This window comes from Chinchilla lanigera, unplaced genomic scaffold (genome assembly GCF_000276665.1).
Source record: "Chinchilla lanigera isolate Chin_1 unplaced genomic scaffold, ChiLan1.0 scaffold00035, whole genome shotgun sequence".
NCBI lineage: Eukaryota > Metazoa > Chordata > Mammalia > Rodentia > Chinchillidae > Chinchilla > Chinchilla lanigera.
This window is the reverse complement of record NW_004955436.1, coordinates 21,887,379-21,901,875: the sequence shown is the minus strand read 5'-3', so window position 1 is coordinate 21,901,875 and position 14,497 is coordinate 21,887,379. Positions and strand designations below refer to the sequence as shown.

Sequence of the window (14,497 nt, the reverse complement as noted above, 5' to 3'; positions counted from 1 at the left end):
TGAATTGTATATGCTACTCTTCCTTTTTAAAAATTGCTATTTTTAAAAGACCAGTTTCAGTAAGGTTGATACCTTTCCTGAACCATATTAAATGATATTAATAAAAATGTTAAATAAACATATAATGGTCTGATAAGTGACCTGTGTAGACAGAACTTTTCTTTGTCAAGAATATTAACACATTATATTAAAAACTCCTTGTCACTTTATCACAGGTAGTACTTAGACTGGAACAATACAAGTGAAAGCCTGACAGCGTTTTGAATTGAATAAATTTAGTGGAATTTAATAATTCTAATGGAATAGCTATCACCAGTTATTTCAAAGTCGACCAGTAAATTCTGCTATCATTTTCCAAAGCTTGACCATAACACTTTAATCTAGGGGAAAAAAAGGTGTTCTAGCTTCATTTACTTTTAAACATATTAGTACAATTTACATATGATGTTATTCAGGCTTTAATGTAATATAAACTCTGTGGCAATTCATTTAATTCATTTATTTTTTCTAAGCCATAAAAACGATTATGACAGCAACTTTTGTGGCACTGGATATGTGAAGGATCTTTGTGGAATAGGGAATCATTTACTGTTGTTTAAAGAAACTATAGAATAAATTATAGAGAATTTAATACGTTCAAATTGTCATTATAGTAATCGGAACACACTGTCAAACAGTGAATGTGATGGTGATGTCAATCATCTGTCATCAATGCAGTTTTAGGTGAGGACACTGACACCCAGAAAGTTTAGGCAAGTTACTTGATTCAGAGATAGAAAAGTGTCTATCCAGTCACAAATAAAATTTAAAGAAAAGCATCCACCCTGTCACAAATAAAACTTAGACTAGCCTTTTTATTCCAGAGTCAAATACAGCTTGGACCCAAAAATCCTGATGCTTATAAACACTTGCTGAAGCCTGGTGTTAAAAAGTATTCAGGGACCGGGGTGTTGATTAGTGGTAGAGAGAATACTATAGCATCATGAGGCCTTGGGGTTTTTCCTCACTGCTGCCAATAATAAACAAATAAATAAACAAACAAATAAATTCAGAGCAAATAATAATACTCCATTCTTCCAGTGTATCCTCCAGAACTTTCTTCATTAGAGAAGACAGCAGCAGTTTGCTTTTATATAACAGCCCTGAAGTCCATTATGAATGCTATTGATCTTACTTGCCAGGGGAAACAGCAGAGATTCAGAGAAAAGCATTTACTGAAGTTCTCCCCACTGGTGGAAAGGACACCCAGCAGCCACTGTCACTTTTAGGCACGATTAAAGGAAGGTGGCTGGTTATTTTTAGATTGCAGGGTCAAGCCGCAGCACCTGCCTGTGGGGGAAAGCCACTTAAGGATGGTAGAACTAAAGGAATTCCTACTGACCCCTTTCAAAAGAAATTCCTGGAAGCCTCTCAGACTGTGGAATAACAAACAGCTCCCAGGTAAGTAGTCTCAGCCAAGTTCCAGAAGCTGAGCGTCTGAGTGGCCCTCAAGACTGCTACAGATTCAAATACACACATTTCCATGTCTGTGATATGTTTTGAATTTTGGTTCATTTCAAAATGAGAATAGTTAAACTGAGGAAATGATGTCAAAAGTATCCAGTGAACTGTCACTGTTGTACAAGATACTTCAGCTCTTCTGGTACTGTTTGATATTACCAGCATCTGATACTTAATGTGGTTCTCTCTGCCCAGGTCCGAAAACCAAAAATGATAGCTTTTTGTGACCACAAGGTCCCAAATTTAAATTTATGTACATCCTAGACATCACATTTGAGCACTTTTCTTTTCAGATAGAATTCCTCCAGGAGTTCCAAATTAAAACAGTTCATTGGATTGATCCAAATTGATCTAAGGCAGAGTTTCAGGACTTACGTTTAGAAAGTATTTAACCATCAAAAGCTGGTATTCAAGCACTTCTAGGATATAATTGTAAATATTGTGAAATAATCCAAATTGAAACTATTTAAGAGAAATAGTGCACATGGGTTCTGATGGTTAACTGTGATATGTCCACTTGAATTGAGTAAGAACCTCCTAGCAGATTAGTGAAGTTCTGGCTGTGCCCATGGATGACTGACATGTAGTCAGCAAACTGAAAGGGGTGACCTCCCCAGATATGAGTGGCACCAACCAATAGGCCTATAGTCTGGATGAATGAAAAGGGAAAGAATGAGGAAGTGAGGAACTTAGTCTTCACCACTGGCTTTGGATGTTTCTTCTCCTTCTAACACAGACTCACACCACAGACTGTACAGGGAGCTTCTTAGCCTTCAAACTTCTACTGCTGCTGGATCCTCTGGCACAGATGGCCATTTTGGATTCTTCTGCCTCTGATCTCACAGACAGCCATTATGAATCTTGTGCTTCTGGTCCTGTAGGCTTTTCTAATATTCCCTTATATAATTACACATACATTTTGTATTGTTTCTGTTCCTCTATAGAGCTCTAATATATGTACTCCTATCCTCAGGACAGAATTGATTCCAATGCATTCCAGCCAGAGCTCACAGAGGCAACTTTTCTAGGTGTCTGCTGGTGAATCCATTGGCAGGTGCTCAGAGAGGATCCAAATGATTTTGTCGCCTACTTTCTGGAGTAATCAGTCACTGTTGCCAGTCTTGGTCTGGTGCCATGATGGGAAGATCCCAATCCATCAGTAGTATAACCCTGAGCCACTGGGCTACCCACATCAGCCTTGGAATCCATCTTGCCCATAATTAAATCAAGTTGGTGTTGAAATGGTTCTTCCCCTTTTCTTTCCTCATGTTTCCCTCCCCCTCTCCCTTATCTTTCTTTCCCTCCTTTCCTCCCTTCCTCTCCCCACCCCTCCCTTCTCTTTCAACTACATCTGCACCTAACTTTGTTCTTTCTGTATGTTTTGTTTCCTCCTTCCCAATATGCTCCAATAATGTGACAGAAAGGTCAGTGGTTATTGTTTTAGAACATCTCCCCCACCCTCCCACACTCAGTCATCCTTTCCACCAAGGAAGTAGGAAGGAGGGAGGGAGGAGAAAGGGGGAGGGAGGAAGAGAGAAAGATTACACCGTAAACTGAGCAACTGGTCTGATTTCTTTCAGGCAGGGCTGTAGAGGTAGCCTCCCTACTGAAGCCCAAGGGAGGCGGCTAGGGGTAGGCAGGCCAGACTGTGCACCACTCCAAGCAAGGGCGTTTCATTAATTGCCTACCGTGTAGGCAGGGTAGGAAGTAGCAGAGAAAAAACGCAGAGTTTGCCACAACCCTACAAAATGGGATGTGCCCCAATCCTGTCAAAAGAACATTCTGAATCAAAAGGGCTTCACGGGAACCAGAGAAAGAGTTCTGCAGTCCAGTGCTGTGGCATGGCCTTTCAATCATTAAACTTTCACAGCAGTGAAATGAACACTCACTGTCAAGGCCACACCAGTGAGGCCGTCTAACCTGGCAAAGAGGGAGCCACTGAAAAGAAGAGGCCAGGCTAGTGTCCTGGGGAACTGGGAAGGTGACAGCAGCAAGTCACAAAGGGAGGACCATCCCGCAGGTTAGCTTGTTCTAACCCCCCGCAGCTCTCCCCTCAGCCTGCCTGGCAAGGAACTTCAGATCTTACAGATGGCTGGTTCCCCTTCTCCGTTTTCACACCGCGTTTTACTGGCTTGGCTTAATTTTTACTGTTCTTTAAGTGAAGGTTACTTAGCAAAGCTGATTGGAAATGGTATTTTGCTCTCAATCACTTTTTCACGGCTGTGGTACAGTCATTAGCATTGCCACTAGAAAGAAACTGCATTTCCCCCGTCCTGCAGTTAGCCTAACTGGACAGTCTGTGCCAGGAGAGGAGATTTGTGGAAGAAATTGCCTTGAACACTACTCTTGGGAAGAAACCTGCAGGTCGGCTGACCTCAAATTCATAGGCATTCAATGTATGTTTTCCTGAATGTTTTTTGTGACTTCAAATTTCTCCATTATTTTCTCCTACAGTTATCCCTCGAGAAAGAAAAGCAGACCTTTTAATATAGTCTTTTTTTCTTTTTATGATGATAAAATATATATAAGACATGAAATTGACCATTTTGACTCTTTTTGCTGGGGGGGGTGGTACTAGGGATTGAACCCAAGCATTCTGCCATGAAGCTGTGTCTCCAGCCCTTTTCATTTTTAAAAGCAGAATCTTGTTAAATTGCCCAGGCTGGTCTTGACCTTGTGATCCTACTGCCTCAGCCTCCCAAGGAGCTTGTGTCACAGGCCTGCATCACTCTGCCTGACTCAACCATTTGAAGGTGTAACGGTGGTAAGGTACAAGAGCCATTTTAAGGCACAACATTGCTGCACAGCCATTGCCACCAACCACCCACAGAACTTTCTCAGTGTCCCCATCTGAAACTGTGTGCCCGGTAAGCCCTTTCACAGTCTTGGCCCCAACGATTGGCAGCACTTTTCCATTTCCATATGGCTGTCGGGGGAAGGGGAGAGGGGTGTGGTATCTTCCCTTACCCTTCAATAAAGGTGATGGCTGTCACTCCTGTGACAAAAGCAGGTTAACAAAAGAAAAGCCTAACAATTTGTTTAATCAAAACTTCACATGACTCAGGGAGGCTTCAAAAATGAAAACCCAAGGACCTATTTTTATACATAGTTCGGGTGAGGAATGACAGGAGCGTAGAAATGTGATTGGACAAAAGAGAGTGACACAATGGTGATACACTGGGGGAGCTCCATGAGCCTGTGTGTTCAGGTTCCTCCTGGCCTGTCTGTCTGTCTGTCTATCTGTGGTATGGGCAGAAGCCCCGTGGAATACGTCTTCAAGAAAGAAGCGAAAGAATGACCTTTGTAGATGTTATGGCTTGTTCTGGGGGAAGAACAGTTCTAGTTTCTGTTACCTGCCTTAGGGAAGAAGGATTCTGGTTCTTGTGTCTTGCTTTAGGGGACAAAGAGGAACAGGAGACCTGAGGGCAGAAGAAGGGCAGAGAGACCCTGCTTCTGAGGCTTTGCCGTGTCCTTCAGCTCAAAGTGCTTACGTTCTGGGGACCAGCGCTGTCATGACTGCTCTGTGTATCTCATAAAAGGGGAATAATGAACTATTTATCCTTTTGTGACTGGTTTGTTTCATTTTGCATAATATCCTCAAGATTCAACCATGTTGTAGCATGTGTTGTGCTAGGATTTCCTCCCTTTTTAGGGCTGAAAAGTATTTCTTTATATGTATGCATCATATCTTATTGATCCATGGACTCTTGCATTGCTTCCCTCTTTTGGTAATTATGAGTGAAGCTGCTGTGAATTTGGGTGTGCAGATTTCTTTTCATGTTCTTTCAATTATCTTGGCTATACACCCAAGGATCATATGGTAATTTTATGATTAATTTTTTGAGGAAATATAGTAGTGTTTTTCAATCACTACTCATTTGGCATTCCCACCAATAATTAATGAGGGTTCCAATTTCTACTTATTTATAGAAAGCCCTTTGAGACCTTGTTGAGGTCCAGAAAAATCCACATTTGTAATCTCATGGAAACGTTATTAGAATTCTAATAAGGTAATTCCAGTCTACCATTCCAGTGCAACATATGGGGAGAATGAAGACACTAAGACATATTTGTAGTTGGAGGCATATTTGAGGCCATGGGTGTCCTAAGTCCAGCTAGTGCAATGCCAACAGGGAACAAAGGCCTCTACAATATGCAGAAAGAAGGATATGTAGAAAGAGTAATCTGCATAACACAATTTCAGGCAATGTCTAATGTTTTGGGGGTCAGTGCTTCGAATAATTTGGTAATATCAATAGAAAATTATGATAATAAATAATACAAAACAAGTGCGTATATAATAAAATCAGAACCCTTTTAAATGTATTGTTCTGTGCAGTGTACAACCTACACAACTGTACAAAGATAACTATTCTTCAGATTTTTTTTAAGGGAAAAAATCTTGAAGTCACCCATGATTTCTTCCATTCATAGCAAGATGTGATCTATTGCCACATCCCTTTGGTTGCTACTTTAAAGAACAGACAGGATCCAACTATACCTCAAGACCTCTACAGCTACCTGTCTCAAGTCACCGTTATCATTCAGCTCGGGAGGCCGCCTGCAAACTACAGTTTGGGCCTCGGAAGGAGCAAATCCGGGAAGCCTGGCTGCTTTCGCGCTACCCTTGTGAGGTGGAGCTGCTGCCACCAGACCATATGGTGTACAAAGCCAAAAATATTTCCTAGCTGGTTTGTCAAAGAAAAGGTTCGCTGACCCCTGACCTGGATGACTGCAGTGGCCTCATAAATGTGTCGTTTCGCTTCTGCCATTGCCCGTCTGGCCTTGGACAGAGCAGCCACCTGGGGTCACACATTCCCCGGCTTGGAGCTCCCAGCGCCTTCCCCGGAGTCAAAGCCAAGTGGTTGCTCAGGAGTCAAAGTGGTTGGCTCAGGAGTCAAAGCCAAGTGGTTGCCCAGACTCTCCTGCCTCAGCCCCGTGACCGCCTGCGTGGTCCCCACCGCGCTCCCCTTAGCTAACTCCACTCCGAGGCCCTTTCTTGGAAACCGCTGGGGATGATCTGCTCCCAGCTTCCCTCAGTGCAGGACCCAGCCTCTTCCGGAGCCACCCGTGCCCCGGGGCTCCTCTGCAAGCAGCACCTGCCTCACCTGCTCTGTCCGGCTTCGCGGCCTTGCTTTCTTCCCTCAGCATTCAATCCCAGTTACATTCTCGGTTCATTTATCTCGGTCCCTAGCATCTACTCGAATTGAGGGATATGTGGGTGAGATTTCTGTTTGCCTGCCAATTCTTTTTCTTTCTCTTTCTTTTTTTTAAATTTTATTTTAAAGAGAGCAGTAAAAAAAAAAAAGAAGAACCAGATGTGGTGGTGCTCGTCTATAATCCCAGCACCAGGAAGGCTGAAGCAGGAGGATCCTTGCAAGTTCAAGACCAGCCTGGGCTACAAAGTGAGCTCAAGGCCAGCCTGAACTGTACAGCCAGACCCCGCCTCAAAAAGACCAAGAAAAAAAAAAATAAGAAGAATAGTAACATACCAACATCACAGACATAAACAAAACAAAGCAAGAACATTAACAGTGATATGGGGTTTCAAAACAAAATGATAGGAATTAAGTTATATAATTAACTGTTATATTACATATTGTTACCTTCAATGAAGTTACTCAGATTACCAGAGGTAAGAATGGAAGATTGGGGGCTGGGGATTTAGCTCAGTGGCACAGTGCCTGCCTGGCAAGCGCAAGGTCGTGAGTTCAATTCCCGGTACTGGAAAAACAAAACAAAAACAAAAACAAACAAACAAAGAATGGAAGATTGTTCAAACCATTAAAGAGAATAAAAAAATTATTAAATAAAACAGTAGAGATAATACAGAGTTTCACTAGAGTCTCACAATGTCTTTCAGGTTGGCCTTGAACTTACTATGAAGCCCAGGCTGGCCTTGAACTCATGGTGATCCTCCTGCCTCAGCCTCCAGAGTGCTGGGATTACAGGGGTGAACTATCATGCCCAGTTTACCTGCCAGTTCTTAATATGGAATCCTTCTTGCCTCCTCTGGTGGGCAGGCCTGGGTTTTACAGATGGCTGGTTCTCCTTCTCTGTCTTCACACCGCGTTTTACTGGCTTCGCCTAATTTTTACTGCTCTTTAAGTGAAAGTTACTTACTGAAGCTGATTGGAAATGGTATTTTGTTCTCAATCTGGTATTAATTACTAGGCCAAGGTTTTTCCCATGGTTTGGGGAATAACGCTGTGTGAGCCCCCGGCCTTTGTGAGGACCGAGATCCTTGTCCCAGGAGTAAAATTCTGGTGCCTTTCCTCTGAGAGACGCCAACAGGACAGTGAATGTGCGAACACGCTGCATACACCCAATACCACAGCTGTGCCTTCTCCAATTTTGCCTGTTGCTCTGCAACTCCAGGAAAAACACAACTGAAGCAGCTCTCTGGTGAGTGGAGGTCTCTCGGAGGTCTCTGTGTGACCCCTGGGACAGGCAGTTTCTCCAACGTCTATTCCCTCAGATTTTGTGTTACCGTGCTCTTATTTTTGATTCCATTTCTTTTCACCCGAAACTATGACTCAAGTGAGCCCTCAGGTTTCCCAATAGACAAGCACCAACATGTTTAACTACAGTGTATTTTGTTATTTTCTTTTTCTTTCTCTGAGTGGCCATCATAATGGCCAAGTGAAAGATTCCATACATCTGTTCACAAGTTTTAAATCTTTTTGGTGGGCCATTTCCTCTTTCCTATCTTTCCTTAGATTGTGTGTGTGTGTGTGTGTGTGTGTGTGTGTGTGTTTTAAAGATTAATTTTCTACACTGAAAAACATCACAGCCCTTAACTCTAATTGCTCTGTGGAGAAGTTTGTTGCTAATGAGATTGTCACAGCCTGTCAGGATGGAGTTGGAAACTTCTGTCTTGCTATTTGGGAGACACCAGGACCTTCATTTACTTCTTTTCTGATGATATACAGATTTGCTATAGGTTTTACCTTTTTTTCTTTCTTTCTTTTTGTTTCTTATGTTGCTTCTAGCATTGATTTTGTGAGTAGAAGATAGTTGAGATCTGGTTCAGTTTTCCTCCTTAAACCCAAGTCAAAGCATCTTTGTGAATTTGGTACTTACAGTGCGTTTATTTCATCTTCCACATGTTGTTTGTATAGCCCAGCAGCACAAGCGCCTGCCTGGCAAGTGCAAGGTCCTGAGTTAGATTCCCAGTATCAAAAAAAAAAAAAAAAAAAACAAACACAAAACATGTTGTTTGTAAACTGGGAGTCAAGGTGCATGCCTGTAACCTCAGCACTAGGGAGGCTGAGGCAGGAGGATTGCTGTGAGTTTGAAGCCCTCCTGGGCTACATGGTGAGACCCTGTTTCAACAAAAACAAAACAAAATATTATTTGTGTGTTTATACATGATTCTACTGCATTATAAGCTTTCAAGAGCAATAATGCTTTTTAAAATATATCTTTATGCCCCTTGTGATGTTTAGCGCGTTGCTTTGGAAATGTGCTGATTAAAAAATGTTTGTTGAATAAATGAATGGTTCAGTTGTTTGTGATTTGATGAGACAGGGTCTTTCTATGTAGCCCAGGCTGGCCTCAAGCTTACAGGGATCCTCTTGCCTCAGCCTCCTAAGTACTGGGATGATAGCACACCTGGCTCAATTTATTTTAAAAAAGATATACCTGTAGTAGGATCCTATTATTTTATAGCAGAAAGAAACCGTAACTTACCTTGTACTTTGTTCTAAAGAAAAGAACATTATCCCACACTTTATTTCACATTATACTAATGCTGATTAAATGTAACTTTGAAGTGTGGAGAGATAAAGTAAAAGCTGAGCTTCATACTTGCAGATGGAGTGGCAATTCTAATAAGACATATATCAGGTCTGCTGCCTGGATAAAAATAAACTGTCAGCCATTTCTATAATTTTAATTACCAAAAGTCTCTTCAGATTGGTTTTTTGTTTTTGTTTTTGTTTTTGTTTTTTGTACCAGGAATCGAACTCATGACCTCAGGCTTGCTAGGCAAGCACTTATGCAGTTGAGCTACACCCCAGGCCCCAAAGTCTCAAAATATTCATCAGACCTATAATAATAGAGCATCTTATTTATGTACTAGTGGAAGACATAGAGAAGATATTGAGGATGTTTATGAAGAAGATGTGGATAATCTGAGTACCTGAGTTTGCACAGGTTGGAAGCCTCCTAAAATCTCTGTGTGGGGTGAGTGACATGGCTCAGAAGTAGAGTGCCTGCTTAGCATGTGCAAGACCCTGGGTTCGATCCCCACCACCAACAAATAAACAGCAACAAACCCCAAACAAAATCTTATGTGCCCAATGATATCTGGCAGCTGTTAAAAGTCTGTTATAATAAAATGTGAGATCTGCGACCACACAACACACGGTTTTGTACTTAGAAATTCAGGTAAGTACTTTGGAGAGAAACTCATTGTCCTAATGGGTGCTATCATAGTAGCTCTATGCCGGTAATTGCTTATGAAACCCCCAAACTTGAGAGAACCTGTGTTTTGTAGATTTCCACACCTAAGGCTGGGTGAAAGCAGAACTGAGACTAGGCTGAGTCAAAAAGGGAGACACTAACCTAAAGCAGGTGAGTTCCAGAAGCAAGTTCCAGAACAGCTGGACATTAAGGCCCAGGGGACTCGTGAGGAAACTGGGAAGTGTTCAGGGTGACTTGACTGAAGGCTTCTGCATGGTAGAGAATCACTCAACAAGAAGGAACACTGGACTGTACAGGGTGTTCTGTGTTCTTAGGAGACTTGCTTGTTGTGCGGGCTTACACAAACCTGGGTGGTGTAAGCCATTCATTCAACGTCACCTCACTGTGACCTCTTTTTGCTGTTTCTTAATGGCGCTGGGGCTTGAACCCTGGGCACGCGCAACAAGGACTTTACCATGAGCTATAGCTCCATTCTTCAACATGATCTCTTTTTTTTCTTTGGTACTGGGAATCAAACTCAGAACCTTGCACTTGCCGGGCAGGGGCTTGTGCTGCTGAGCTAGATCCCCGGCAACATGACCTCTTGATCCCATCAAGAGATGCAACAAACAGGTGGTGGATGGGGCTGCTACCTCCCTAACACACCATATTGCTCAACAGTAAACTTTCTATAAGCACAAGGAGTGTACTTGAAGATCACGATGACAAGTGTGATAAATGCACATGTCAGTACCACAGGCATTTATTCACATCCCTAAGTGTCACGCACTATAACTAAACACATGTGTTGGTGATGCAGTGGGGTTGTTACACCAGCATCACCACAGAGATTGAGATGGTGTGCATCATGCTATGACCTAACAGCAGCCACAGTCTTACTAAGCACGAGGAATTTCTCAGTTTTGTTAGAATCTTATGGGACTGCTGTTGTATTTGTGGCCCACTTTTGATCAAAATGTCTCATGGCTATACTATACAAATAGGTACCATTGGAATGCAACCTTTCTCCTGAACGTTTAAGTCACATTTCCAGTGTGACCTCTCTAACTGGATGTTATATCGGAACCTGAAAGTCACCAAGCCTAGTTGAGCATTTCATTTCTCTTGGGTCCATCTCCTGTCTTTCCATTGGTTACAGCCCTCTCTGTGACTCACTCAAAAGAGCAAGAGCTGAGGAAGGTCCAAGGGGGACCAAGTAGGTGGAGACACACAGAAGCAAGTCTGGAGAAATTGAGACTCAAGCGTAAGAGAGATTCAGACTAAGGCTCACAGAACTGATTAGTCACAGACTCATGGGCAGGTTTCCAGTGTGTTCTAAGTGAGAAAGAAATCAGAATGAGTATCAGAAGCATGCTGCCATGTTAGAAATGTGTTGCCCGTTCTGTGCCTTCACTTGGCTTGGAAAAGACCACTCAGCCATTCTGAGGAGTCTAGCTTTCCCTGAAGACTTGCTGATTCATAGGAGCCTCTAGCGTGGACCTGGTAATGCTACTTTCTTAGCAAATTATCTCTTCTGCTTTCCTAGACCATTGTGACATATGTTCACCTCTGTCCTCCAGTCTCCAACACTTTCTCCTTATCCTTGCTCCCAATTGACTTCATTCAGGAACAGTCCTGAGGAGGGCCTGCAGGAGTCCCGGGGCAGTCAGTCAGTGTGGCACTTGGGGACCACTGCTATGGGAGGAGCCCTGGCTTCACCATGGTCACCACAGCACAACTGCCCCACCCGCCTGGTCTCCCCAGGTCTCTGACCATTGTCCTTTGAAGTAGCCTAGCCAGCTTCTCAGCCTCTGCACTGCCATACAAGGGGATGACGACCCACACCTCAAAAGAAAAGTTAAAGGCAATAACATTGGTGTACACCCTCCACGAAAAAGCACTTGTTGTTCAACATGAACTGGAAGCTACCCTCTTTGAAGAAGTGAGCTATCTTGTTGGGAGAACAAAAGGAAAGCCAAAAAATGATTTGTCTGAGGGTCTCAATGCTAACACAGATATAACTTTCCTGGCATGGAAGGTGGTTGAAAAATGTAAACTTACTGATCCTTCAAAAGGAAATTGAATAGAACGGCTGTTATACTATTTGTAGAACCACCATGATTGATTGTCTGGAAAACAAAAAGAAAAAGAAAAACCAAGTAGATCTAAAGATCCTCCTCCTTTTGAAGGAACGGAGGATTTTGAAGTTGCTGTGTTAGTGCCATGGGTGAATACCTTGAGTTATTGTACGAAGATATTCCTGGTCCTGCAGCTTGCTTGAAATCCTGGTAACTTGGAAAAACGGCTGCTGAGCGAGACTCCCCTTTGGTGCATGAGCCAGTCCTGAGGGAAGACTGGAGTGAAGTGCTGAGTTAGTTACAAGCATAATTTACGTCTTTCTTTGCTTTTCCAGCTTTTCTTGGTTTCATGGAGTAATCACTCAGTATAAAATTGGAACTCTCTGAATATCATTGATCCTGAGTTAAAAACATACTAGTTTTCATGAAGAGCTTTCTCAGAAGAACAGGGCTGTTGATGAGGACCTTGAAAACAAATCTTGAAAAAAGATTAGGAAAATCTTTAAAAAAAACAGGCACTGGTGGTAAGACAAGAAGAGTTATTGCAAATGGCTCTTTATTTGCTTCTGAATTCAGCTGAGAATGCACCTACAGAACTGAAGATGAGGAGGAAGAGTATAGTTCACACGGTAGTGCAGTCTCTTGATTGTGACAGTTTGAGCTGCTTATTCTAGTTATAGAAACTCAGTGTTTTTATGACGAATAAAAATGACATGGTGGAAATGGATATTGTTGAGAAACTGGTAAACATGATACCTCGTAAGCATGAAAATTTACTGAATATCACTTTCTGGCTTTTACTAAACCTGTCCTTCGACACAGGAGTGTGGAAGATGATGGTACAAATTGGATTTCTTCCAAACTCATTGCACTCCCAGTAAACTACAAACAAAATTAGCAGAATGATTGTTTTACTGCAGAAGTATGGATGATCGCTTAAATCACTGTTTGCAAACACTGACCATATCCTACAGGTGATGCTCTTTGAATGTTGAGATGAATGAATTGATTTGGCATTTGTTTCCTTCTGCATTAATTTTGCTTTAATGAGAGGAATATACAGTTGATTTGTGAAGGAAGTGGGCTGAAGGTGTTCTTAAATAGGGCTCTGAATTTTCATTGCTGGTGAAAATGATTAGAAACATTTCCCAATATAATGGACCAACTAAAAACTTGTCTATGATTATGTTTTGTTTATTGATTATGTTGGGGACCTTGCAGTCCAGATCTCTAATAATGAAGAGGAAGAATTTGTGATTGAATGTTTTGGGAACTCTGGCAATTCAGACCATTGCAGACTTGGACTGGGAACTGGTTCCTAAGGAATACAAGTTGGTTCCATACCTTGATAAACTAAAACGAGGTGTGCAGAAGATGACTTTGCTTGAGAAGGGGTTATAATGATTGGAAGTGTATCTGTGGTCACTCTTGCACTGCATTGCTAGCTAAGTCTGGAATAATCCCTGCCCTTATTGAATTGCTAACCACTCAACAAGAAGATGTTGGATTTGTGTGTCTGACAATTCACGTCTTCTACCAGGTGGTTTTCCGCCAAGCCACAAAGGATGTCACAATCAAGGAAACACGAGCTCCAGCATATCTCATATCTCATATCTCTGATGCATGATAAACATAGAAAGGTCTGTGATAACATACTAGACATTAGAGTGAACTATGATGAAGAATGGGCTTACAAAACTCAGAGCAAAAGTTTTGCTGGCATAACTCTCAGTGGCTGGAGATAGTAGAGTGTTCAGATGGGTGAGTGTGAGCAGTGCTTGTATGATGATCGAATGGAGCCTTAGTTATGTCCATCAAGGAGATATTCTCAAAAGACCTGAACTTTTCTTCAGCTCAGGTTGATTAATTGCCACTGAAGAAGCCATAAGTCCAGCTTTCTTCAATGGTTATCACCTTCAAAAAGGAGATGTATGTGGACAGCATTTTTTTCCTGGCAGCCTTGGAATGGCCAACCAGTTGATAGTCTCAGCTTATGGATTCCACCATGATGACCTTGCTACTATGGCTACGAGGCTCATAAAATTGTCCTTCTCTGTGTGTCCTCTCAGCTTAGAAGAAATCTTCATGGACTGGGTTGTCTTTGAACTTGGCTTAATAATGCAAGTTGATATTGCTGTGGGTCTCATTTTTCCCTGTTGTTTGCTGGAGACTAATCGCAGCCCCTTCTATCTTCTGTTGAGTAGAGTTAATGCTAACACTGTTCGCTCTGCAGCCACATTTTGATGCCAAATAATGTCACCCATGTGACTCAAAAGTGAAAGTTGAAAAGCTGTAAGCCTGGAAAACATTTCATTATGTACATCAAGTAGTAGTTCTGACCTTGGGAATCAGTGTGGGCTTCCATTTAAGAAATCTGACCCTAGGATGCTGAGATTCTGTCTTTTTTTTCTGCTTTCTCTCTGTGCTCTTTTCAAAAGTACACAAGGAAGACCATGAAGGCATATAATACGTCTGAAATGAGTATGGGTGAGTTGGTGTCTCCCTAAAACTGC

The 14,497-nt window shown here is 42.2% G+C and overlaps 1 pseudogene; it reads left to right on the top strand.

The window, feature by feature from the left end:
- The first annotated feature begins 1,352 nt into the window (after window positions 1-1,352).
- LOC102008145 lies at window positions 1,353-14,228 on the top strand (annotated as a pseudogene).
- Window positions 14,229-14,497: the final 269 nt, after the last annotated feature.